Source organism: Rattus norvegicus, chromosome 6 (genome assembly GCF_036323735.1).
Source record: "Rattus norvegicus strain BN/NHsdMcwi chromosome 6, GRCr8, whole genome shotgun sequence".
Lineage (NCBI taxonomy): Eukaryota > Metazoa > Chordata > Mammalia > Rodentia > Muridae > Rattus > Rattus norvegicus.
In genome coordinates, this window is record NC_086024.1 from 28,097,538 (window position 1) to 28,122,714 (window position 25,177).

The window sequence follows — 25,177 nt, forward strand, 5'->3', positions numbered from 1 at the left end:
CTGGTGCACATTAAATGTCGAGGCAAGTGGACATGAGCAGCTGTGGGAGCCATCTCTCACACACACATAGCTACTTGAAGTCAGGCCTACAAACGCTCTACCACTGAGCTAAATCCCCAACCCCAAGCCTGCTGCTTACATACAGGGCTTTTCAAACTCGCTCGGCCTTGGGAAGTGCTGCACACCAGACATACTCAGTATGTGGAGGTCTAACTAGAGCCTTTGAGCTAAAGAGATTCTAAATATCCTCTGCCAGAGTCACTGAATTCAGTCAGATGATCAGAGACAGTCAAATCTTTGCCTGAACACGGGTCAGAAACTCACCATGTTAACACAGCACGCAGGGATTGCTGGGATGGTCCTTTTGAAGATTTAATTGTATTGGTTATTGCCCCTTAATCATGTTTCTGAATGGCTAGATTCACTAGAGGGCATCATGCATCAGACAAAACTCACAGAGAAAAACATTAAAAAGAAAAGATTTACTCAACATTTATTCAAACAGAGAACTACTACAGCCAACTCTACAAAAACATGTTAGGGTAAAACTGATCACACTAGATTCATTAAAAATGTTCAGGAGGAATTAAATGAAACCCAAGGTGGTGTACCCTTGGAGGCATACCTGTGTTTCCACAGGCAAGTAGTAGTATTGAAAAGCCTGGGTTCTTTCCAACCCCTGCACAGCCTCTGTAACCTCACGGTTCATGCTGGCTCTAAAAACCATACAAATGCCGTCACCTTTACTCTTTCTCCTTCCTGTAACCACCAGCTTTTCCCTTTCTCCCCCTCAAAAAAAAAAAGCCACAAAACTATCCAAGTTTCTATAAGACCAGCAAAGAAAATTCAAACATAGATCTGTATATAATCAAATATTTAAAGCCAAATTATTTTAAGATTGTTTTCATTAACAACATAATGATATGGCTATAAAAAGTCATGGAGTTCCAAGAGTATCCAGATAAAAGAATGCAAATACTGAAACTCTGCCTACCACAGTTCACACAATCCAGTGCCCCAAATCTCCACACACACACACACACACACACACACACACACACACACACACACACACGCACACACACCACACACTCACACAGAGTAACATGCAAGAACCCCAAAGTTCCACCCTCTACAACTCACAGTAACAAGGAAAGAAAAGCATGTCAGGAAAATCCAGCACTCCCTCCACCTCAGATTCCATTCTAGAGAAGCAGCTCCAGGACTCTGTGCACCAGGCTTATGGAAGAGAAGAGCAGGTTCCGCTCTCTCAGGTAGAAGATTCAACTGACTTCCAGCCTCTCCCAAGCCCCTCCTCCCCCACCAAACAGCTGCTCCATGTGCAAACCATTTCAACATTCTTTCAACCCATATAAATTTGTGGATTGCTTTACTTTTCCTTTGAACCAGTTAACCATGTGCCTGATCCCACAGTGACTATGAGTTACATGAAATCCTTAACACATGATTATTTTGATGTCTGCCAAGACCCTCATATTCTAGACAACTTTGTTACAAGGAAGACACTACTTGGTACTGCATATCAATACAACTAGGAACTCCTAACAGTGAAGGAGAATTACAATAGAAACTCCGTCTCCCAAAGTACGATGCAAGCCTTTGGCTTTTGAAAAGCATCATCTCTTTATGAAGTTGACTGGGTGAATTAAGCACTGGATGAAGCACTGGATACGGACAGGAAACTTGGTTTCAGTCTGAAAAATCCATTATCACTGTGTAGTAACATGAAGATGGTTGCAGAAACCCCAGTATCCCATGACCACACATCTTTACTGTGCACTTAGAAACCCTCTGAAACAGTTCCACAACAAGGAAAATAAATGCTCAATCCAGTAGCACAATTCCCTTACAAGAAGGATGGTAGACTTTCCCTGTAAAAGCTTCTCAAACGCACCTGTGTCCATCAAGCCACCTGGAGTAGGACATTTTTGGGTTTTGCTCCACTAAGGAAGTTCATACAAAAGTCTCATTCATATATATATGTATTAAGTATAATAAATGTATTATACACTCCAAATAATGAATGTCTTACATTTAAATATACAAACATAATTCTCACACACACATAAGACCTAGCCCATCAGAAACTGGAATAGAAACTATGAAAATGTTATCAAAATAACCCAAAGCAAATAATCAGACAGTTTAATAAATGTAAGAACTATGCATGCTCTAACTCTAGGACATAAAACATCCTCCACTCTTCCGGGCTCAGCACTAGTGGCTATGGGCCTTCTTTCCAATGTAAGCAAAAGCATCAGAAAGCTGGCTAATGCTTAGAAGGGTTACTTCTAGATACACACATGCAAAAATGTTTAAAGCTTAGAAGGATTAACCTAGGCAAACCTTGCATTTATGTGAGCAGTGATTAAAAAAAGGAGTATTAGAAGCAATAATCGTCACATGCCAGAATCCAGAGGACTGCAGGTGAGGCCCCCCATTCCATGGAGCCCTAAGCTTTCTTATGCTTTGACTTCTCTTTCTCTGACGCTTTCGTGTACTCCAGACTGTGAAACTGCCAACTACAAAATTACAATGGTATGAAAATTCCGTCTACTCTAAAATTCGAGACTAACAAAAATAATAAATTATCTTCCAAAGCTTACCGATTAACTCAGTTCATAGCAATTTACAAATCTAAGAGTTGACATCATATTCTAGGATGAAAGACTGAATGAGTAAAGCCAGGAACACAAGGGCACTCTTCCACTGCTCCTCAGCCCTGTGTTCAGGGAGTTCTACCCAAGACTAGTCACACAAGTAACTAAAACTCATTCAAATAAGAAAGAAAAGTGGGATTTCTACAAAACATGATCCTCAGTCTGGAAACCTTAGAAGGAAATTACAAAATACCAGAGGGGCTAATAAATTCAGAAAAGTTATAGGGAACAAAATTCAATACACAAAAGTCAAGTGTGGGCATGGAGGTTCATACCTGTAATCTCATTACTTACACATTACTTACACATTACTTACACATTACTTACAGGATATAAATCCAGAAGTATTAAAGGAACTACTAATGGAATGAGAGGCTGAGACACAAAGATTACCATTTAAGTCAGCCTTAGCTACCTAGGAGAGTTCGGGGGAGGGGGAGACAGACAGACAGACAGACAGGCGGACAGGAGAAAAGAGGGGGGAAATATGAAGAGGAGGAGGAAGGGAGGAGATAAAAGTAAACCAAAAAAGAACTTACAAGTCGCATTTTACAAGTACACTAAGAATGAATTCAACCAAAGAAGTGAAAGACTTAAAAACTGCTCTGAACTACACTACAAAGCACTGCCTAAAGAGACGAAAGACAATTTAGATATTTAGAAAGAATCCCACATTTATGAATTTGGCAATAAAACAACACAATTTTATAAAGGCAATACAATTTCTATTCAACTATTTTCCAAACACATTAAAAAATAACTCTCAAATTCATCTCAAATATAAATGAAAAGTTAATTATACAAGAGAAATAATAAGAACTTGTTATTAGCAGGAAACAGCTAACCCTCACATAGAATACACTAGTTTCCTACGTCTGTAGTAATACATTTCTCACTGACTTAAATAGCAGTTTAAAACTTCCTTTAATATTGGGACCAAGTATCTGGAATAGTGTCACTGGACCAAGTCAGGTGTATGTCATCCTTCCTCCATATTGGCAAGAACAGCTCTTACGTCATACAGCCACCAAAATTCCTTGACTTGTGACCATCTCCTTCCAACCTCTCTGCCTCTGTGGTCACTGCCCCTGTTCTTCTGTGCATTATGTCCCTCTACCTTCTACTTCTAAGGATGCGGGTGATCTCTTGTAGGCCCCATCCACACAACTCAAGATTGGTATCCTACTCCAGAGCCTCAAATAATCAATAACTCCCTGTGCCACAGAAAATAATGCATATTAGCCCCAGACCTTAGATTACAAAGCCTCTTCCCCAGGAACATTAAGCAAATCCCACTAAACCTCAAATATTGCATCAGACATAGAAAAAGCTATCACATGGCAAAGGACGGATGTACTCTGAATACAAGAGTTTTCTCTCTTCTGTATGAAGCGGATGCAACTCAGTTCAAATGTGGTTTGTCCTGAACTCCCTGTAAGCAAGCATCTGACGTGCACGGAGAACCCAGCTCTCTCTCTGCTACAGTAATAGAGAAGGGTCTTCCATTACAAATAGAATTTAAAGAGTTGGGTAATATTAAGGTTTTATATAAATCTGAAACAAACTACTTTCCAATGGCAACAAGTTTATTTTTACCCTCTAAATTTTTCCAGACAATTTCAAGGCCCACTAGCCCTTGAATCTCCTCCAGAATCAAGCAGTTTTCATTCCATGAAATCAAAATAAATTCCAGATGAATTAAAGAGTTACATGTAAACTATGAAAGCACTAAAGAATTAGAATAAAATATAACAATAGGAAAAATGGGCAAGGTATCAAAATAGTCTCATATGAGAAAATACATACAAAAATCTAATTAAGGCAGTATGAGATGTGTTTCCAATTACTAGTTTTTCCTATTTGTCAGTGATAATATCTAGTAGAAGTCAGCACAGAGGGAAAGAGGCAAGCACCCTATGATTATGGGCATTAAGAGATGGGGCTCCTTTAAAAAGCAACACAGTGAGGCTGGCACTTTTAAAGTGCATATATATTTATAACCAAAAATACCATTCACATTTCTACTGTACCAAGAAAAAAAAAATTAAAGAAAAGAAAGAAACCGAGAAAGTATGTAGTAAAGATCTTCACAGATGGCAGGGGGATAGCTCAATGGAAGAAAAGCCATGAATTCAGTTCCAAAACAACAAATTTGTAAATGAATAAGTAACTTACTAGAGTCCAACGTGAACATGAACATTCGAAGAGTAAAATGTCCATCAATAAAGAAATGGGAGCTGGCCAGATGGCTCAACCATTAAGAGGATGACTGCTCCAAGAATGTGTACAGACCCAAGTTCAGTTCCCAACACCCAAGTCACGTGGCTCAGTCACAGGAACTCCAGCTCCAAGGGATCAAATGTCCTTTTCTAGCCTCTCCCACCTGCACATATGTGTGCATATCACACACACACACACACACACACACACACACAGACACACACACACACACACACACACACACACCCCTACAGAAAACAGAAAATAGAGAAGCACCTAATGGTGATTAACAGATCAACAGCCGTGTAAAGAGTGCTGGGTGGCCAATGTTAAACTGTGAAGCACAAGAATACACTACAGTTAGAAAGTCAGCAGTGCAGTCAAAAGAGCAACTTACAAACTGTAAATGATTTTATTGTTGGTCAAAGGAAAATCCCCCGAACTCTGTACATGATGTCTATGTATTAACAGAAGTCATGTAAATTAACAACAAAGAAAAACATGATACGGGAAAGAAGTGGTAATAGAAGTTTGAGAACAGCGGGTACAAACGTGTAACTATAGGGCTAAAATTACACAGCACACATAAGACTCTATGCTTTTATTCCCCCGAAAGTGTATGTTACATAACACAGCTAATTTTCAAACCAAAATCAACTAAAGTTACTATATCTTCAAGACATAGGGCAAATGACCAGCAGCAAATACCTCTGCTCTAGAGAGTTGGGACAGTGCCAGCAACACACTCCACTGAACGACTCACACATGGTAACCATATGAGTTCACACACAACAGACTTTAAAATATTTATCACAACTTACCCAACTTAAAGAACTACCTTCTATAGCCTGGCTATTTCCATGTTTATTTCAATGTTTCACTACTAAAAGTAGTTCTGGAACTTTTATAATTTAAAGCTTCCTTTGGTAAGCTCAGGTAACATATAAAAGGTTAAAACAAAATAATATTTACGCATTGTACTTAGTAAACTTTGACTAGCACACTCACCTGATGCTATCGCTGGTTGGCCCTACAACAGCACTCAGTATGTTTAAACAGTGGGCAAGAAGCAAGATCTGGCAAAAATTCAGCTGGCAAAAACATAGCCTAACTTTTCAACTCATTTGAAGACCAGAGGCCACTCTAACTCAAGAGAAGGCCCTCCATGGAAGTCAGATACAGCAGCCTCCTTCCTCAGCTTGAATCCCATCCCCTCCAACCTCTTCCTTCCACTCACATTCTTCTGTGCATAGAGCATCACCTGCGGAGCCCAGCTCTCACAGCCTTCAGGTCTTACAGTCTCCTCAGGACAGCCTCCATCCAGATGCTCCTCTTCTGACCTCCAGAACCACTCACATGGTTAGTACAGGCTACTTTTATACCAACATCCTTTTCCTGACCTCTCATTACAGTTTACAAGGGGGCATAGCCCACATACTGCATCCCCTGTAAACACCAAGTGTTTATTTAGTTCATACGAAGTCTGGGCAGTACTGTCACTTTGGGACTTAAGTGACTGCATAAAGAGTATGGGTATTATCCTGCGATGGGGGAGCAACTGAAGTTCTGAACTCAAAAGCAATAGCAAAGCTGTGTGGCCCATTCATGTAACCCCAGCACATGGAAATACACATGTGCCCTGTGCTCCATATCAGACCGTCTCAACAAAACCAAGTAAGTGCAAAGATCACACTTGCCAGTTCAGAGGAGGGTTTTTAATCCCTAAAGTAAGAATGGCAGTTGGCTCAACACAAAGGTTAAGAAATGAGGTCTGTGGTCAAAAAACAGGAAATTCTCCCAACAAACGACCTCTAGTTCTGTGGCCCTGAACTAATTATGACTGCACCCTTCCTACCAAAAGGACCAGGGAGATAAGAGCAGCCATGACCTTCCTAAGGTGCTACATGAAATGTACACAGAGTCCACTGCCACAGTTCTTGAAGGGGTGCACACCAGATGCCCTACAATTCTATTTAACTCTGATACTCATTGCCTGAGAGTAAAGTCAAATCAAACTAGGTAAAGATCAGGATCCAACAAAACCACTCTTACTTCATATACCTATGGGCTTATGTATTTACTCAGGGTTGTCTGGAGTTGCAGAACTTAGGGAATGAACATATATACTAAATACATATATTTAAATATATAAATATATTTATGTACTATCTATTTATACTATATATTATATAAATATATTAAAATATATTTATCGTCTATAAATAGAATATATGTATCTATATAACATATAATTATAAATATAACATATTTTACATAGAAATATTATATAAATATTTTGTTATATAAATATATTTTAGAAATATATATCCTAAATTTAAAATGTTTTTGCAGTTGTATGAGGGATAGTTATATATTAGGTTTTATGTTGCAATAACACTATATATGTTTTTAAGACCTGGCTATTGTTTTCAACTGGAAATTAATCATGCATACCACTTCCTTCCACCACTCCACGAGGAGTCACTCTCTGCACTGCTCTATAAAACAACGTGGTCAGGTCTATCACAGCCACACCCCAATTTCTATATCCAATACTATATTAGTATCGAATACTATATTATAGTATACTATACTAGTACTTTTCTGTTGCTGTGGTTAAAAGCTATCATGTACAAAACATCTTAAGGAATAAAGAGTTTATTTGGCTAATGGTTCCAGATGGATGGTCTATCAGGGAAAAGAGCACGGCAGAGCAAGAGCAGGAAGCTGAAGGGGCATGTCAACCCTTCATAGGAACAAAGAGAAAGAAAGAATAGGACACAGAATGTCTTGGTTAGTTTTTGTCAACTTGACACAAGCTATTGTTGTTTAAGAAGAGGAACTTCAACTGTAAAAAAAAAGCCTCAATCAGATTGCCTGTAAGACTTTTTTTTGGTTAATTAGTGGTGTAGGAGGGCACAGTACATTCAGTGGCACCATTCCTGAGCAGAGTGTACTGATAGTGTAAGAAAGCAGGCTGAGCAAGCCATTGGAGCAAGCCAGTAAGCAGCACTCCTCCATGGTCTCTGCTTCAGTTTCTGCCTCCAGGTTCCTGTCTTGAGTTCCTGTTCTGACCTCCTTCAGTGATGGACTATGATACAGAATTGTAAGCAACATAAACCTTCCCTTTCCAGCTTACTTCTGCTGATGGTGTTTTATCACAGCAATAAAAACTATAAGACATTGGGCAAGAATAGAAATCCTCAAAACCTGCCTTCTGTGATATACTTCTAGAGTCAAGGTTCTGATGCCAAGAGTAGGTAAAGGCCACAGCCTTGACCCCAAGGTGTTAGCTAAGACCATAAGGGAAGCAGTAATGAGACAATTATCACATCAGTTGGATTTAAGCAGCCTCATGACACCAGAACTTTCAACCTGCTAAGCAGGAATGAGGAATCCTGTCTATGTGTCCATGGGCCAATTCCTCAAAAGCACCAAGTAACATGAATCACTCAAAATTAAATACCCCCATAATAAGCATGGAAACTGAACTCAGATCTAAAAGTCTTCTGAAAAAAAAAAATCTAGTTTAGACCGTTTCATCAGAACTCTATCAAATGACTAAAGAATTAAAACTAGTTCTACACAAGATCTCTTAAAAACACATGATGAATTGGAAGCATTAATGCAGAAGCCAGAAAAACAATATTGTCTCTCTCTGTCTCCCCCCACCCTCAAGCAGGCATTAGAAAAGAATTCAACGATATTAAAAACTGTTTTAATCCAGGGAACAAAGCTAGTTAAATAGTCAACAATCAATACATAATAATAGGTTCAAGAAAAGTAAGCACACACACATACATACACTTTTGTGACACCACAAAAGTGGCTTTTGAGAACAATCCATTACTTGCTATGACCATGCATATTACTGTCAGTGTAACAGAAGCAACTAGGAGATCCATAACCCACCTCTAGTCATGTCTACAAGAATAGACCTACAAGAACTGACTACCAGGAAAAGAGTGCCCTGATTGTGGGCAGGACCATCCCATGGGCTGAGTGCCTATTTGGAATGAAAGGTGAACAGGAGAAAGCTCACCCCTGTTCCAGGAGAGGGAGCCATTTTCTCCCTCTACTTTTTCACCACTACAAGCTGAGGAGGTCTGCTTCATGCACCCTTCCATCACGATGCACTGCACACCACAGGCCCAGACACATGGAAGCAGACTCCATGAACTGAAACCTCTGAAGCCATGAGCCAAGATAAATAAATCTGCCTGCCCTAGATGGTTCTTGTGAGGCATTCTCAAAATGAAAGAAAAAGTCTGAAAAACATATCCACTGGCCAACTAAGTTCTCAAAAAAAAAAAAAAAAAAAAACTAAAAGAATGATAAGACGGTAAGCAATTGGAAAAAAACACCCTACAGCAAATATTTTAAACCAAAAACATAATGGGCCCCCTCCTCACCCACATTACCAAAGAAACAAGACAAGTACAATAACCACCCTCATCATGAACTTAGCACTGAAGTGTCAGCCAACAGGAGACACCAAAAGATGCCATCCAGAGAAGAGAACAAAATGTCCAGTTTGCAGAAGGTATGACTGGTACAAAGAAACCACTTATCACCTTATAACCTCCTAGAACTAAATGAGTTATGCACACTAGATAAATACTTCTACAAAATCAACTATAGTTCACACGAAAAATCAATCTACAAAATAAAACTTTCATAAAGCAAACCTCTGATAAGGTACACAACCCTCTGACATTGCAAATAAAGAACTCCTGCAGCTGATAACAGGCAATAACCCAATTAACCAAGACAAAGGCAAGGCTGGAGGGATGCACCAGAGGCGAGGAAGTGGTCTTGCAGACGACCCTAGAGACAACCCTAGATCACTACTCAACACCCATGCCAAGTACCTTACAAGGAGAGGCCAGCTCCAGGGACTCCAACACCTCTGGCCTCTGCAGGCATCAGCACATGCGCAAAGACCATACACATACTCATAATCAAAAACAATAAATCTGCTTTACGAGAAATATATGAATAACATTTCACCAGGGAAAACACACATATGCAAATACACATAGGACAATATGACTGATATTAATTTGCCATCAAAAAATACATATCAAACCCTAACAGGACAACACCTTTCAGCCACTAGGATCATTTAACTTCTCTAGGACAGATATAACAAAAAAGCAAATAGGAACGAGTGCTGATGCCAAGGAACAGACCTGGCCACACTGCGGCAGGATGGTAAACTCATACAGCCAGTTTAGAAAACAGTCTAGGAGTTATTCAAAAGCTCAAGCACTATTATCCTGTGAGCCAACAATTCTAGCCCTAAGTATACAAAAGAAAAATGAAAACAAAAACCTATGCAAAGCTAGAATATGAATGTTCACAGCAGCATTATTTCTAATAGCCACTACGCTAATCAACTTGGAATCCACCAGCTGATGAATGGATTAAAAGAATGTGGCAGGGGCTGGGGATTTAGCTCAGTGGTAGAGCACTTACCTAGGAAGCGCAAGGCCCTGGGTTCGGTCCCCAGCTCTGGAAAAAAAGAACCAAAGGAAAAAAAAAAAAGAAAGAAAAAGAATGTGGCAATCTGGATGTGGTGACACTTACCTTCAGTACCAGCACTCAGAGGGCAGAGACAGGTAGATCTATGTATCTGAGGCCAGTCTTCTTTGAATAATGAGTTCCAGGTCAGTCAAGGCGATATAGTTAGACACTATCTCAAAAACCAAAATAACAACAACAACAACAATAATGTTATACTATCCACACAAAAAAATGGTTTGGCAATAGAAAGAACTAAATACTGTTAATACTGTACCAAGTGTGGTGATTGATGTGAGAATGTCCTCTACAGGCTCATGTATTTTTAACGTGGTCTCCCAACTGTTTGGGAAGGGTTAGAAGGTATGGCCTCATTAGAGAAGATGTCTCACTAAGGGGTAGGCTTTAAGGTTTCACTATTCCCAGCATGTTCTCTTTGTTTCCTGCTTCCAGATCATGATGTGAACGCTCAGCTGTTCATGTCACCCTGGCCTTTGCCCTGCCATCATGGACTCTGAACCCTCTGAGCTGTAAGCCTCATTAACTGTCTTCTGCATAACTTACTATGGTCCTGCTGTTTTGTCACAACAACAGCAAAGTAAGAGACACAGCATGTACAAACCCTAAAATATCACAGTCAATGAAAAAGCCATTCAAAACTGACCAGATAGGGCAGGTCATGATGTAATCCCAGCACTTGTGAACCTGAGGCAAGATAACCATGAGTTCAAGGCCAGTCTGGGTTATACAGTTGAGTTCTAAGTGAGTTCTAGGTTAGCCTGGGCTACAAATATAGAGATGGGGTGGAGGGGAGAAAGGAGAGAAAAGAGGAAATGCAAGAGAAAGATACCAGACGGTCAGCCTGACAGCCTTAGTTTGACTCCAGGGACACACATGAGGTCAAAACCAACTCCTGAAAGTTGTTCTCTGATCTGCATGTGCGCACGCACACACACACGCACACACAAGTACTTTAGAATAAATAGAATAAAAAATAATTTTAAAGAACAGGATTTGCATTTGTTTTCAAAATTCAGTACAAAGTAACAGCAAGGAAGATAGTGTTTACTGACATTAGAAAAGAAAAGAAAAAAGAACAGGGCCAGGGAACAGAGCTGAGGGCTCATAAATAAACCCATACATCTATACAACATCCATATGGCCCAGCAACTACCCTGCTGGGTATTTACTCTAGTGAAGTGAAAATTTACATTCGCATAACAACATATACACAAATGTTCAAAGGAGCTTGTTTGTAAGAGTCAAACGCTAGAAATACCACAGATGCCCTTAAGTGAGCACATCCATCTGAAGGAGGAGTGCTGAGGAGGAGAAAAGAAAAAACTCAGGCAATAACTACAATGAATCTAGGGGAATTATGGCAAATGGTGGTAAACAAAAGCCAAATCCCACACCCTGAATGCTGTTTAAATCCACTACTAAAGCACTCCTAGTTGACAAAACTGTAGAAACAGGAGACAGACTGGTATCTGTGTCCTTCAGAGCAACACGACCACAGCCGTGTGGCACTGCTGCTCTCCACCTGGCCGGGTTGTATCTTTTGGGCTTTGAACAAGTCTCATCATGTAGCCCAGAGTGAATGGGAATTCACTATGGCGTCCAGACTAGCTTCAAATCACCAATCCTCCTGCCTCGGCCCCCAAGTGCTAGAACCACCGACACATATCATAATACCTGGCTCTGCACGTGACTAGTTTAAAGGAAGTGGCTAGGAAAAAAGAGCAACAAACATTTTCAGATCTTGTAATTTTAGGCAATTAATGTTCTTTCTCTACTTATAAACACGAATTAACAGATATTACTTCTGCAGGCTAAATGACTTTCAAAGCATATTCACATCCTGTAAGTATACTCACCACTTTTATTCAGCCCAGTGTTTGCAGTTATAGCCAGACAAATGAGGCAAGAAAGAGAAACACAGGCAACGCAAATACAAAATAAATTGAATTATTCCTTCCTACAGATATGATTTTATAACTAGAGACCCTAAAAACATGATCCATAAGTCTAGAACCTTTCCAGCAAAATAGCAATATACAAAATTATACAAGGATCCATAGCTCACACACACCTTAAGTCCCAGCACTTGGGAAGAAGAGGCACGGAAGACCTCGGAGTTCGAGGCCAGCTTGGTCTATAGAGTGAGTTCCAGGACAGCCAAGGCTACACAGAGAAACCCTGTCTCAAAAAATTAAAAACAAAAACTGAAAACAAATCAGTGAGAAAGCAATCAGGAAAATAATCCCACTCACAATAGTCTCCAAGGAGAAAATATTCTAAGCATAAACCTACTCAGACACAAAAGGCCTCTACCATAGAAATCATAAAACACTAAAGAAATGTACTGAAGACACTAAAAAGTAAAAAGAGTTCCTGTTTGCAAATTGGCAGATTTATACTGTGAAAACAGCCAACTGATGATTAGTTAATATTGTTAACCTAACAGATCTAGACTCACCTAGAAGACCGGCCTTTGAACATGTCTCTAGATTACCTAGACTGGGTTAACTGAGGCGGGGAGTCCCACCCACAGGCAGCATCATCCTATGGGCTGGGGTGCTGGACTGAATGAAGAGGATGAAGAGTCTCTGTCAGGACTGATACAATGTGGCAGCTGCTCACACTTTGTCACCTGCCTTCTATACCAGGACCAATTGTACACTCCTCTTTAACCTGCTTCTGTAAGCTGTTTTGTACACCATGAAAAGTAACTCACGGGGCTGGGGATTTAGCTCAGTGGTAGAGCGCTTACCTAGGAAGCGCAAGGCCCTGGGTTCGGTCCCCAGCTCCGAAAAAAAGAACCAAAAAAAAAAAGAAAGAAAAAGAAAAGTAACTCACAGAACATGTATGAAAATGTCAAAATCAAATTCATTACTTTATACAATATATGCTAATTTAAGATATATGCATATAGTACATCCTAACCTCTGAAAGCTACAAATGTTATATAGAAAGAAAAGGAAAAAAGACTATAAATATGGCTGGTTATATTAAGTATTTTACAATGGGATGGTTATTTTGAAATATTGAGGAAGGGCCTAAATACATATAGCAGTTGCCACAGGTTGTAAGGCCAAGAGCAACTATCCTTGCAGTGCCACAGCTTTGCTTCTCTTGATCTTGACTAACATTTCAGACTCTGAGAAAGTAGCCACCATGTTTGTATTAATTTATTACAATGGCTATAGGAAACTATCAACCTCCTAGTAATGCACAAGTGCCCATGGGTGGAAAGACCCTTAAAAAGGTTTAAGAATAGCCCCAAAAGACAAAGTCAGACATTTAAGAGTTCCTAATTTAAAGTAAGAATATTAAGACTCCCCTTTTTCTGAGACTTGATGAAATTCTAGATTCAAAAGGGAATAAATAGTACTTTGGGACTAACTGACTCCAGTAAAGATTCAGTTCCAATGAAGATCAGTCCCTTCCAAAGACAAGAACTCCTTGTCCCAGTAACAAAGAGAAGCTAAACCGGCTTCTGGTCTGTGTAGTCTTAGGAGGGAATGGAAGCCACGCCATGCTGGTTCTATCACTAGCATACATGAAGCTAGTGAGAAAGGCCATCTGGCACGGCCTGCCTACTGTCAAGTACTTCGGCCCTGTTTCTCGTCTCCACGCCCAATATTAGAGAACAAAACACCTTTTTTTGAATCAACTGGCTTGAATGAACAACTTGAGTTTTAGGCCAACGTGGTGGCCCACAACATACTCTCAGCACCAAGCAAGGGTGAAGCACCTTGGGTCAAAAGCCAGCCCAGCTACAGAGAGACTCTATGCAGAGAGACAGACAGAAGGGAGGGAAAAGGGAAATAACATCTTTTTGCTAAATTTCAAAATTACATTATGAAGCTTGAAGTCTTTCAATAAATGCAAAGACAATTGTAATATCATATGAAAAGGTCAAGGGGAGATCTCATTTAATAATCCTACTCATAGAAAGAATAGCCCTAAGCAGTCACAGGAAATCATACTCTATGGATATTCACAAACCCTTGGCATAATTTGTAGTACAGGAAATAATTTTGTTCAATCAATCCCTAAAAAATAAAGCCACAAGGATGCTGTACACTTTTAACTTACATTGAGTTAAGCAGGCATGCAATCACAGAGCGCAGGCTGCACAAGCAGTGCTGTCCACAGTCTCAGCACTCAGCCAGTGGACTCGGGAGGTCAGGAACTCAAGACCAGCCTGTTCCACTTAGCATTAATACCAAGTTAGATTTGGCTATGGAGACAAACCCTGACTCCAAGGGGGCAAGCTTTAAAAAAAAACTACTTCGACTACCCCTAATTAACATCTTTTCTCCCTGTCTTAGTAAGAGTTTCTTTTCTATTGCTGTTAACAAAACACTATGACCAAAATGCAATTTGGGGAAAAAAAGAGTTTATCTGACTTACACTTCCACAACACTGTTCATCACCAAAGGAAGTCACGACTGGAACTCAAACAGGGCAGGAACCTGGAGGCAGGAGCTGATGCAGAGACCATGGAGGTGTGCTGCTTGCTGACTTGCTCCTTATGGCTTTTGCTCAGCTTGTTTTCAAATGGAACCCAGGACCACTAGCCCAGGGAGAGCCCCACCCACAATGGGCTGAGCCCTTTCCCATCAGTCACTAAAATAAATGCTTTATGGCTGGATCAAATGGAGTCAGTTTCTCAACTGAGATGTCTTCCTTTCAGATAATTCTAGCTTGTGTCCAGCTGACCTAAAATTAGCCAGCATGATCCCTAACTTTACAAACTCCAACTTTCACTAGAGACTATAGTTTACCACAAAGAAGACGATCCTAAGAGCATTTGTATTACAATAGTACAAAGGACACAGGAAGTACCGTATTAATTAATTTTCTCACTGCTAAGCTAACAGAGCTGCTCTGAGAGGCTGGGTTTGTTTGGAGTCACAGTCCCACTGTATTACTGCAGACAAATCATGGATGCAGAAGAGTGAGAGAGCTGGTTTCCTTGCATCCACAGTCAGGAAGCAGAGAGCATGCTCAGCCCACTTTCTCCCTTTTCATTAAATACAGAATCTCAGCCAATGGGGGACAGTGCTGCCCAGTTAAAGCAGATCTTCCCTTTTCAATTACCTAATCTAGGTGATCTCTAAATTCATGCATGGCATCTTGTCTTCTAAGTGATTCCAAATTCCAAACTACCAAACAATATAAACTAACACAGCACTATGAAGGTTCCAACATGGCAAATATGGGTCTGGCAGATCTTGCCCTTCCCCCATCCCCAAAGCTAGCCAGCAAGGTCAGTTCCCCTATTTGACCACTTCGGTTCTTCCGGAGGCTGACTATCAAGGTCCAGCTATCAAAGTATTTAAGTCCAGCAAACAAAAGCCCCCCTGTGGCTACCCCAATTAAGCTGTCCAATCAAAATTAACTCATCCTGACACATGTGTGTGTGTATACACATATGTGTTTTATATAGTACATCTACACATATACACACACATGCGTGCACACACATGCCCTACAGGCTTGCCTACAATCCCATCTAATGGAAGCATTTTTTTTTTTTTTTTGGTTCTTTTTTTCCGGAGCTGGGGACCGAACCCAGGGCCTTGCGCTTCCTAGGCAAGCGCTCTACCACTGAGCTAAATCCCCAGCCCCTGGAAGCATTTTCTTAACTGAGGTTCCCTTTCCTCGGGGGCCACTTACTGTGCCAAGTTGACATAAAACTATCTAACACACACAATATTCTTATTTAAATTTTTCAAAACATGTTTTATATATATATATATATATATACACACACATACACATATATATATACACATATATAAGACATATTTTGATCAAATTCACTTTCACTCTTTCTTCACTTCCTTTATGTCCCTGAGCGCCCTTTTTAATAACTCACTGAATATGATGGCTATTGCCTGTAGGCACACAGGTGTGAGGTCATGCACCAGAACATGGTCAACCTACCAATGCTCTCAACCCCAAAGAAAATGAGTCTTCCTCCCCAGGAGACACAAATTGTCATAAGCTCCTTATGCAGGAAACGGGTAAATAGACCTGTGAAACTGAAGTGGAAGGAATTCTCATGTGTGCCTTTACACACTTACAATACACAGAGCCTCCAACACGTCCACTCCCTGCCACTATGACCAACAGCCTGGAATAGCCACTGCTCTGACTTCCATCCTCCACAAACAGTCGTGCGTGTTTTTCAATGTGCCTCCTGATGCCTATGAGATCCCTAAAGACTGCTATTGCTTTTGCAATGCTTCATTTTTTAAAATATATTACAATTTATTAAGCTATTCTGCTGTGATACCTTTGTGGTTATTATGAAGATACCATGAACATTCTTTTATGTGATTGTTAATAGTGCATTAGTTTCTCAGGAGTATAGTAGCTAGGATTGAGCAGCTGGGCACAGGTGCGAGTGGACAAAGCCTCAGCGGGTCAAAGTGACGAAGTACCATTTTACATGCCTGCGAATGTACGAGTTCTGGCTGGTCTACATCCACACCCCCAGCAGGGAGCATCTTTTATATATAGCCATTCTGGAAGGTGTACAGTAGTGTCTCATTACAAATAGCTTCTTCCTGTCTCTATTTTGCTCTTCACTCTCTGAGTGACTTGAGATTATAAAGAAACCTAAGGCAAACATGAATCACTTTTAAAGTCATTGTTTTTTTAAGGTCACTGGTTTCTTAGTCCTTTGAATAAAGCTGGCTACTCTATGAGTGCTGATTTGTGTTTGAGATTTGAAAGCTTCCACAATATATTCAAACTAAACGAAATCCTACAACTGTAGCAAGTTCCCACTTTCACCCTGAGTCCACCGCCCTGCAATGTGTTTGGTTGTGAAAACTGAGTTATTCTAATGCTATAAACATTTTCATGATCCATTGACAACCAGCTAATTTCATCAGTGATCGCTTCCACATTTGCTTTCACATTAAAATCACTTTTATGCAAATATATACATACCCAAAATAAAATGGGTAGAACTGTGTGTCTAGAATACCATCATTGAGAGCCGAAGGCTAAAAGATCAAGAATTAAGATCAGGCTCTTGCTCTCACTCTTCTCCGCTCTTGTGCCCTCTTCCCTGACCCTTCTCTCCCCACCCCCCTTTTCCGCCAACATGCCCGAGGTCAGCCTTTCCTCTCTTCTACTCTTCTCTCATTAAACGTTTCCACGTGGAAAAAAAAAAAAAGAATTAAGATCAGCTTCAGGCTCTTGCTCCTCTCTTGTTCTCCCTTTCTTGCTCCCGCTCTCTCCCCATTCCCTTTCTCCCTCCCTCTCCACGTGCTCATGGCCAGCCTCTACCACCTCTCTCTCTCTCTCTCTCTCTCTCTCTCTCTCTCTCTCTCTCTCTGTTTGCCTTTCTCTCTCTCTGTTTGCCTTTCTCTCTCTCTGTTTGCCTTTCTTTGCCTCTACTACAGTCCTGACTCCCCTCCCCATGCCCTAATAAACTCTATTCTATACTATACCATCTTGTAGCTGGTCCCTCAGGGAAAGGGATGCCTCAGCATGGGCCCGCCGAGGCACCCTCTTCCTCCATACCTGACTACACATCCATAGAACATATACCCGCTTCTCTTTATCTTTTTATAAGCACATCACTCACTCCTCTCCCTTGCTCCCAATAAACCTCCTTTATACCAGGAAGGAAAAAATAAAAAAAAAAAAGATCAGCTTCAGAAAAGAAAAGGGAGACATAACAACAGAAACTGAGAAAATTCAAAAAATCATCAGATCCTACTACAAAAGCCTATATTCACCAAAACTGAAAAATCTGGATGAAATGGACAATTTTCTAGACAGAAACCAGGTACCAAAGTTAAATCAAGATCAGATCAGATAAGCAATCTAAATGGTCCCATAACTCCTAAAAAAATAGAAGCAGTCACTAAAAGTCTCCCAATCAAAAAACACCCAGGAACAGACAGATTTAGTGCATAATTCTACCAAACCTTCACAGAAGCTAATACCAATACTGTGCAAATCATTCCACAAAATAGATACAGAAGGAACATTACCCAATTCCTTCTATGAAGTCACAATTACGCTTATACCTAAACCACACAAAGACCCAACAAAGAAAGAACTTCAGACCAATTTCCCTTATAAATATTGATGCAAAAATACTCAATAAAATTCTCAGAAGCCAAATCCAAGAACGTATCGAAACAATCACCCATCATGATCAAGTAGGCATCATCTGAGGTATCCAGGGATGGTTCAATATACAGAAATCCATCAACGTAATCCACTATATAAACAACCTCAAAGGAAAAAAACACAAGATCATCCCATTAGATGCTGAGAAAGCATTTCACAAGATTCAACACCCCTTCATGTTAAAAGTCCTGGAAAGATCAGGAATTCAAGGCCCATAGTAAAAGCAATATACAGCAAACAAGTAGCTAACATTAAACTAAATGGAGAGAAATTTGAAGCAATCCCACTAAAATCAGGGACTAGACAAGGCTGCCCACTCTCTCCCAACCTATTCAATATAGTACTTGAAGTCCCAGCCAGAGCAATCAGACAACAAAGGAGGTCGTCAAAGGGATATGAATTGGAAGGGAAGAAGTCAAAATGTTACTATTTGCAGACAATATAATAGTATACTTAAGTGACCCTAAAAATTCCAGAGAACTCTTAAACCTGATAAAACAACTTCAGCAAAGTGGCTGGATATAAAATTAACTCAAACAAATCAGTAGCTTTCCTCTACCCAAAGGATAAACAGGCTGAAAAAGAAATTACAGAAAGGACACCCTTCACAATAGTCATAAATAACATAAAATACCTCGGTGTGACTCTAACCAAGCAAGTAAAAGATCTGTATGTCAAGAACTTCAAGTCTCTGAAGAAAGAAATTGAAGTCGATCTCAGAAGATGGAAAGATCTCCCATGCTGATGGATTGGCAGGATTAATACTGTGAAAATGGTCATCTTGCCAAAAGGGATCTACAGATTCAATGCAATCCCCATCAAAATCCCAAGTCAATTCTTCACAGACTTAGAAAGAGCAATTTACAAATTCATTTGTAATAACAAAAAACCCAGGACAGCTAAAACTATCCTCAACAATAAATAAAAGAATTTCTGGGAAATTACCATCCCTGATCTCAAGCTGTATTACAGAGCAATAGTGATAAAAACTGTATGGTTGGTACAGAGACAGGCAGATAGATCAATGGAATAGAATTGGAGACCCAGAAATGAACCCACACACCTATGGTCACTTGATTTTTGACAAAGGAGCCAAAACTATCCAATGGAAAAAAGATAGCATTTTCAGCAAATGGTGCTGGTTCAACTGGAGGTCAGTATGCAGAAGAATGCATATCAATCCATGCTTATCACCCTGTACAAAGCTTAAGTCCAAGTGGATCAAGGACCTCCACATCAAACCAGATACACTCAAACTAATAGAAGAAAAGTGGGGAAGAATCTCAAACACATGGGCACAGGGAAAAATATTCTGAACAGAACACCAATGGCTTATGCTCTAAGATCAACAATAGACAAATGGGACCTCATAAAATTGCAAAGCTTCTGTAAGGCAAAGGACACTGTCATTAGGACAAAACAGCAACCAACAGATTGGGAAAAGATCTTTACCAATCCTGCATCCAATAGAGAGCTAAGATCCAATATATACAAAGAACTCAAGAAGTTAGACTCCAGAGAATCAAATAACCCTATTAAAAAACGGGGTACATATCTAAACAAAGAATTCTTTTCTTTTCTTTCTTTTTTTTTCCCCCCGGAGCTGAGGACTGAACCCAGGGCCTTGTGCTTGCTAGGCAAGCATTCTACCACTGAGCTAAATTCTCAACTGAGAAATATCCATATCGAATGGCTGAGAAGCACCTAAAGAAATGTTCAACATCCTTAGTCATCAGGGAAATGCAAATCAAAACAACCCTGAGATTCCACCTCACACCACTCAGAATAGCTAAGATCAAAAATTCAGGTGACAACAAATGCTGACAAGATGTGGAAAAAGAGGAACACTCTTCCATTGTTGTTGGGATTGCAAGCTGGTACAACCACTCTGAAAATCAGTCTAGCGGTTCCTCAGAAAATTGGACATAGTGCTACCTGAGGACCCAGCTATACTACTCCTGGGCATATAACCAAAAGATGCTCCAACATATAACAAGAACTCCACTATGTTCATGGCAGCCTTTTTTATAATAGCCAGAAGCTGGAAAGTACCCAGATGCTCTTCAACAGAGAAATGGATACAGAAAATGTGGTACATCTACACAATGGAATACTATCCAGCTATTAAAAACAATGATTTCATGAAATTCTTAGGCAGATGGATGGAGCTAGAAAATGTCATCCTGAGTGAGGTAACCCAATCACAAAAAAACACGTGGTATGCACTCACTAATAAGTGGGTATTAGCCCAAAAGCTTGGAATATCCAAGATACGATCCACAGACCACATGAAGCTCAAGAAGAAAGACTACCAAAGTGAGGATGCTTCAGTCCTTCTTAGAAGGGGAACAAAAATATTCATAGGAGGAGAAATGGAGACAAAGTTTGGAGCAGGGACTGAAGAAAAGGCCATTCAGAGACTGCTCCACCTGGGGATCCAGCCCATATACATAAAGCCACCAAACCCATTTACTACTGGGGAAGCCAAGAGGTGCATGCTGACAAGTGTCTGATACAGCTGTCTTCTGAGAGGCTCTGCCAGAGCATGACAAATACAGAGGTTCTCATAGTCAACCATCAAATTGAAAATGAGGTCCCCATTGGAGGAGTTAGAGAAAGGATTGAAGGAGCTGAAGGGACTTACAACCCCATAAGAACAACAATATCAACGAACCAGAGCTCCCAGGGACTAAACCACCATCCAAAGAGTACACATGGACAGACCCATGGCTCCAGCTGCATATGTAGCAGGGGATGACCTTGTTGGGCACCAGAGGCAGGAGAAGCCCTTGGTCCTGCCAAGGCTCCACCACCAGAGTAGGGAATGTCAGGGAGGGGAGACCGAAAAGGGTGGGTGGATGGGTGCTGAAACTCTCATAGAAGAAGGGGGAGGGGGGACAGAATAGGGGGTTTATGGATGGGAAACCAGAAAAGAGGGTAACATCTGAAATGTAAATAAATTTTAAAAATCCAATAAAAAAAAAAAAAAAAAAAAAGATCAGCTTCACCTACATAGAGAATCAAGAACCAACCTGGGCTACACGACACCTGGTCTCAAAACAACAAGAAAAGCCTAATATAAGAAAACCATTCTAATACCCATTCTCCCAGAAGGATTCAGTTTTTCCAAAAGAAAGTATCATATATGATTCTTTCCACTCCCTTGGAACCATTACAAAGAATCCAGCTAGCCCTTCCTTTTAGTCAGTCAACAGTACCTCCAATCCCAACCATTAATTACAAAGTATACAATTGTTCTGTAGAGGACCTCTGCCTCTCTCTGCCTCTCTGCACCTCTCTGCACCTGCGCCTCCGGCCCTGCCTCTGCCTCTCACACAGTCCTGCTCTTCACACCCAATCCACGTCATATTCTTTTCTGATTTCAAAACTTATGGATTGTGAACTCAGCTCTGAAGCCACTTATGCACAGTCCATGCACCAGGTCTGCATTATGAAATGCTCTTCAACTGATCTTCTGTCACTAAGGCTACCTTTCAAGAACATAACAAGGCATGGAACCTCATCTTAGTCTGTAATCCCAGGACATGATAAACTGAGGCAGGAGGATAACTTTGTATTTGAAGCCAGCTACACAGCAAGTTCCAGGCCAGCCTGAGCTAGAGACCTTGTCTAAAAATAATTAATTAATTAATTAAGCAAGCAAGCAAGTAGAACAGAGTTCTAAAAGAGTCCTATTATTCCATGTCTTAGTTTGAATTTCTACTGCTGTGATAAAACACCATTACTAAAAGCAATGAGGGAAGAAAGGGTTTATTTCAATTTTCAAGTCTCTGTCACAGCTTATCATTGAGTTTTGAAAGTCAGGGCAGAAACTCAAGGCAGGAATCTGAGGACAAGAACTTGAGGACATAGAAACATGAATGCTGCTTACTTGCCTGTTCCCATGGCTTGCTCAGCCTGCTTTCTTACACAACTCAGAACCATCGTCCAGGGTAGCACTGCCCTTCAAAGGCTCTTCCATATATCAATCAATCAAAACTATGACCCACAGACTAGCCTACCGGCAATCGGACGGAGGCATTTTCAGGGTCCTCTTTCCAGTGAGGGAAGACAAGCTGACAGAAAAGAAGGACTAGGACCTCTAACTTAAAGCCTTGATAAATCCTTACTGCCCACAGCATAAGAAGAGTGTTAGCTGAGAACAGCCTGGTTCCTCCCCTGAAAGAATATGCATGTTCTCATGTGTCCTGCCTTGACTGTGTCCTACGATGCACGTTCACAGGCAGGCCATCTCATGCTCTATTTAGCTCCCTTCCTCACTCGGCTAGGCCCAGCCCAGCACATGTTCCCACAGCTCTCTGCTCCCACCACCATTACATCTGAGTGCTTAGCACACTGTAAGTTAATAATCTATTCATACACCTAGTCTTCAGGTTGGACTTGGGCCTCTCCTTGAACTCCAAAGATCAGATTAGGTAATAATTCTACATTCCAAGGAGGCAAAAAAAACTGATAAAAATAATGAATGTCACAGCCACTTCTATTTATGCCATTTTTTTCTACAAACACTGAGAAAATTATTAGTCTATCTTAACAATCAACTGTACTAAAACCGGTTTGTTTTAATTCATCCAAATTATTCTCTCAAAGATTTTAATCAGGGTTGGAAAGATGGCTCAGTGGGTGAAATCCTTGCCACACAAGCCTGAGGGCCTGAATTCAGATCCCTAGCACCCAAGGTTTGGCAGCATGTGCATGTGTTGCTTTTAAAACAAAATCCTAAACTATCAACTGAAGACTTAGGAGCCAGACGCTGTGGTAAAAGCCTGCTTGCTCAGAGAGGCAGAGAAAGCACCCAACTGACCTTCCTACTCCACTAACCTCCTGGAAGGAAAGAAAAAGGAGGCTTTTTCCCCTTCTCCACATGTCTTAAATACCCTTCAACTCAAAGACGCTCCTTTCTGTTGAGTTACGTTCACTCCCTGTCTGCTGCTTACTTGCTCTGCCTCTTGACCTTTATTTATCTCTTGGATTAAAGGTGTGTGCTAAGATTGACCTCCACCACAAGTACTTGTTCACAGCAAACAGAAAGTTCTGGGATCAAAGGCTAAAGATACCACACTAGAAACCGGTTCACAGTCCACAATCTCTGGGTTCACAATGTAATCAAATATACTGCAACATGTATGTATGCAATCCAAGCACCAGGAGGCAGAAATTAAAGGATGCTCAGAGAGGCAGAGAAAGCACCAGGGGCATGAAAGCAATCAATCAATCAATCAATCAATCAATAAATCCCAGTCTAGTCAGTGATCATCAGACTCAGTGAGAGCCTTTCTCAAAAGATAAAGCCTTTCCATGTGTATGCCCTCCCCAAACATACACACGTGTTGAAGCCTGTCCCCTAGTATAGCTGTACCCATTTCATCCCGTGCCTGCCAGTCATTGATGCAGAAAAAGAGCTTGACTCAGAACACGGTCATGCCCACCACATGACCTATCATGTTCTGAGATTTGTTACTCTTAAGAAATTCCACAACCATAAGAGTATAGATCAGTTAGACCTGCTCTATGGAGCTCGCCAAAATAGCTGGAGTCTGAGCTGATAACAGGGCTGCACTTCCTGCACCTGTGTACAGGATCTTTGTGCTTTTTTCCCTTATAAACTGGCCCTGAAAAATGTTCTCTCGGTCTAGGCTGTGACCCTGATCAGTCTTGGGGTGTATGCTCAGTACACTATTCTTGCTTAACTGAGACTTGAGTCTGAGTGGTTTGTGTGATGATTCCTGAACCCCAACATATCCACACACCATACACAAAAGAATTTAATAAAAACTAAAATTGACTTTTGTTTCCTGATAAGTATAAAAACTCTATTTTAAAACAGTTCTTAAGAATACTGGACATCAAGACTGCACAGGATGGGGTTGGGGATTTAGCTCAGCGGTAGAGCACTTGCCTAGCAAGCGCAAGGCCCTGGGTTCGGTCCCCAGCTCTGGAAAAAAAAAAAAAAAAAAGACTGCACAGGACAGCACTTTCTTAATAGTCCTCTCCCTCAGGAGGCTGAGGAGACCGAGTGTCTAGGATTGCCTAGAGTTCGAAGCTAGCATGGATTACAGATTAAGTTTCAGACTAACGGCACTACAGATTAGATTGCTGTCTTAGAGAAAAAGTAGAATGAACACACTACTTAACCAAAATCACCAAAGTAACTACCACAGATAGCAAAGAGTGAAAGTAGCTGTTTAGACGACTACACTCAGCTCACACACTCCCCTTAGCACACGATATTCCCGTACACATATAGTGAAGGTACAGAAGAACACAGGGGGCCAGGCTTTGGGGTGCAGGACTGTAGGACTGTAAACGCAACTATTTAGAGGGCTGAGGCAAGAAGAACATCACAAGTTCAAGACCTTCCTGAGCTAAAGAGTTCAAGACTAACCCTTGTTCTCTAGAGTCTCAGAACTTATAGAGGTAATTTATTGAAATGACTTACTCAACAATGGCCAGATGCAAATGGGAAGCCCAAGAATCTAGTGGTTTCTCAGTCCCACGAGGCTAGGTTCCAACAGATATGCTGGCAGTAAATGCAAGCAGGCAAAGAACCACCACCTCTGCCT

At 40.7% G+C, this 25,177-nt stretch overlaps 1 protein-coding gene across 8 annotated transcripts in view; it reads right to left on the bottom strand.

Moving 5' to 3' along the window:
- The window catches only part of Lclat1 (lysocardiolipin acyltransferase 1), a 144,328-nt gene that overhangs the window by 116,789 nt on the left and 2,362 nt on the right, over positions 1 to 25,177 (bottom strand). The window contains exon 2 of one of the 8 annotated variants that reach the window (XM_063262741.1): positions 10,491 to 10,596. The exons of the other annotated variants lie outside the window; for them this stretch is intronic. The gene's annotated coding sequence lies outside the window, so the exon portion shown is untranslated. The remainder of the gene's footprint in view (positions 1 to 10,490; positions 10,597 to 25,177) is intronic. 8 annotated transcript variants of the gene reach the window in all.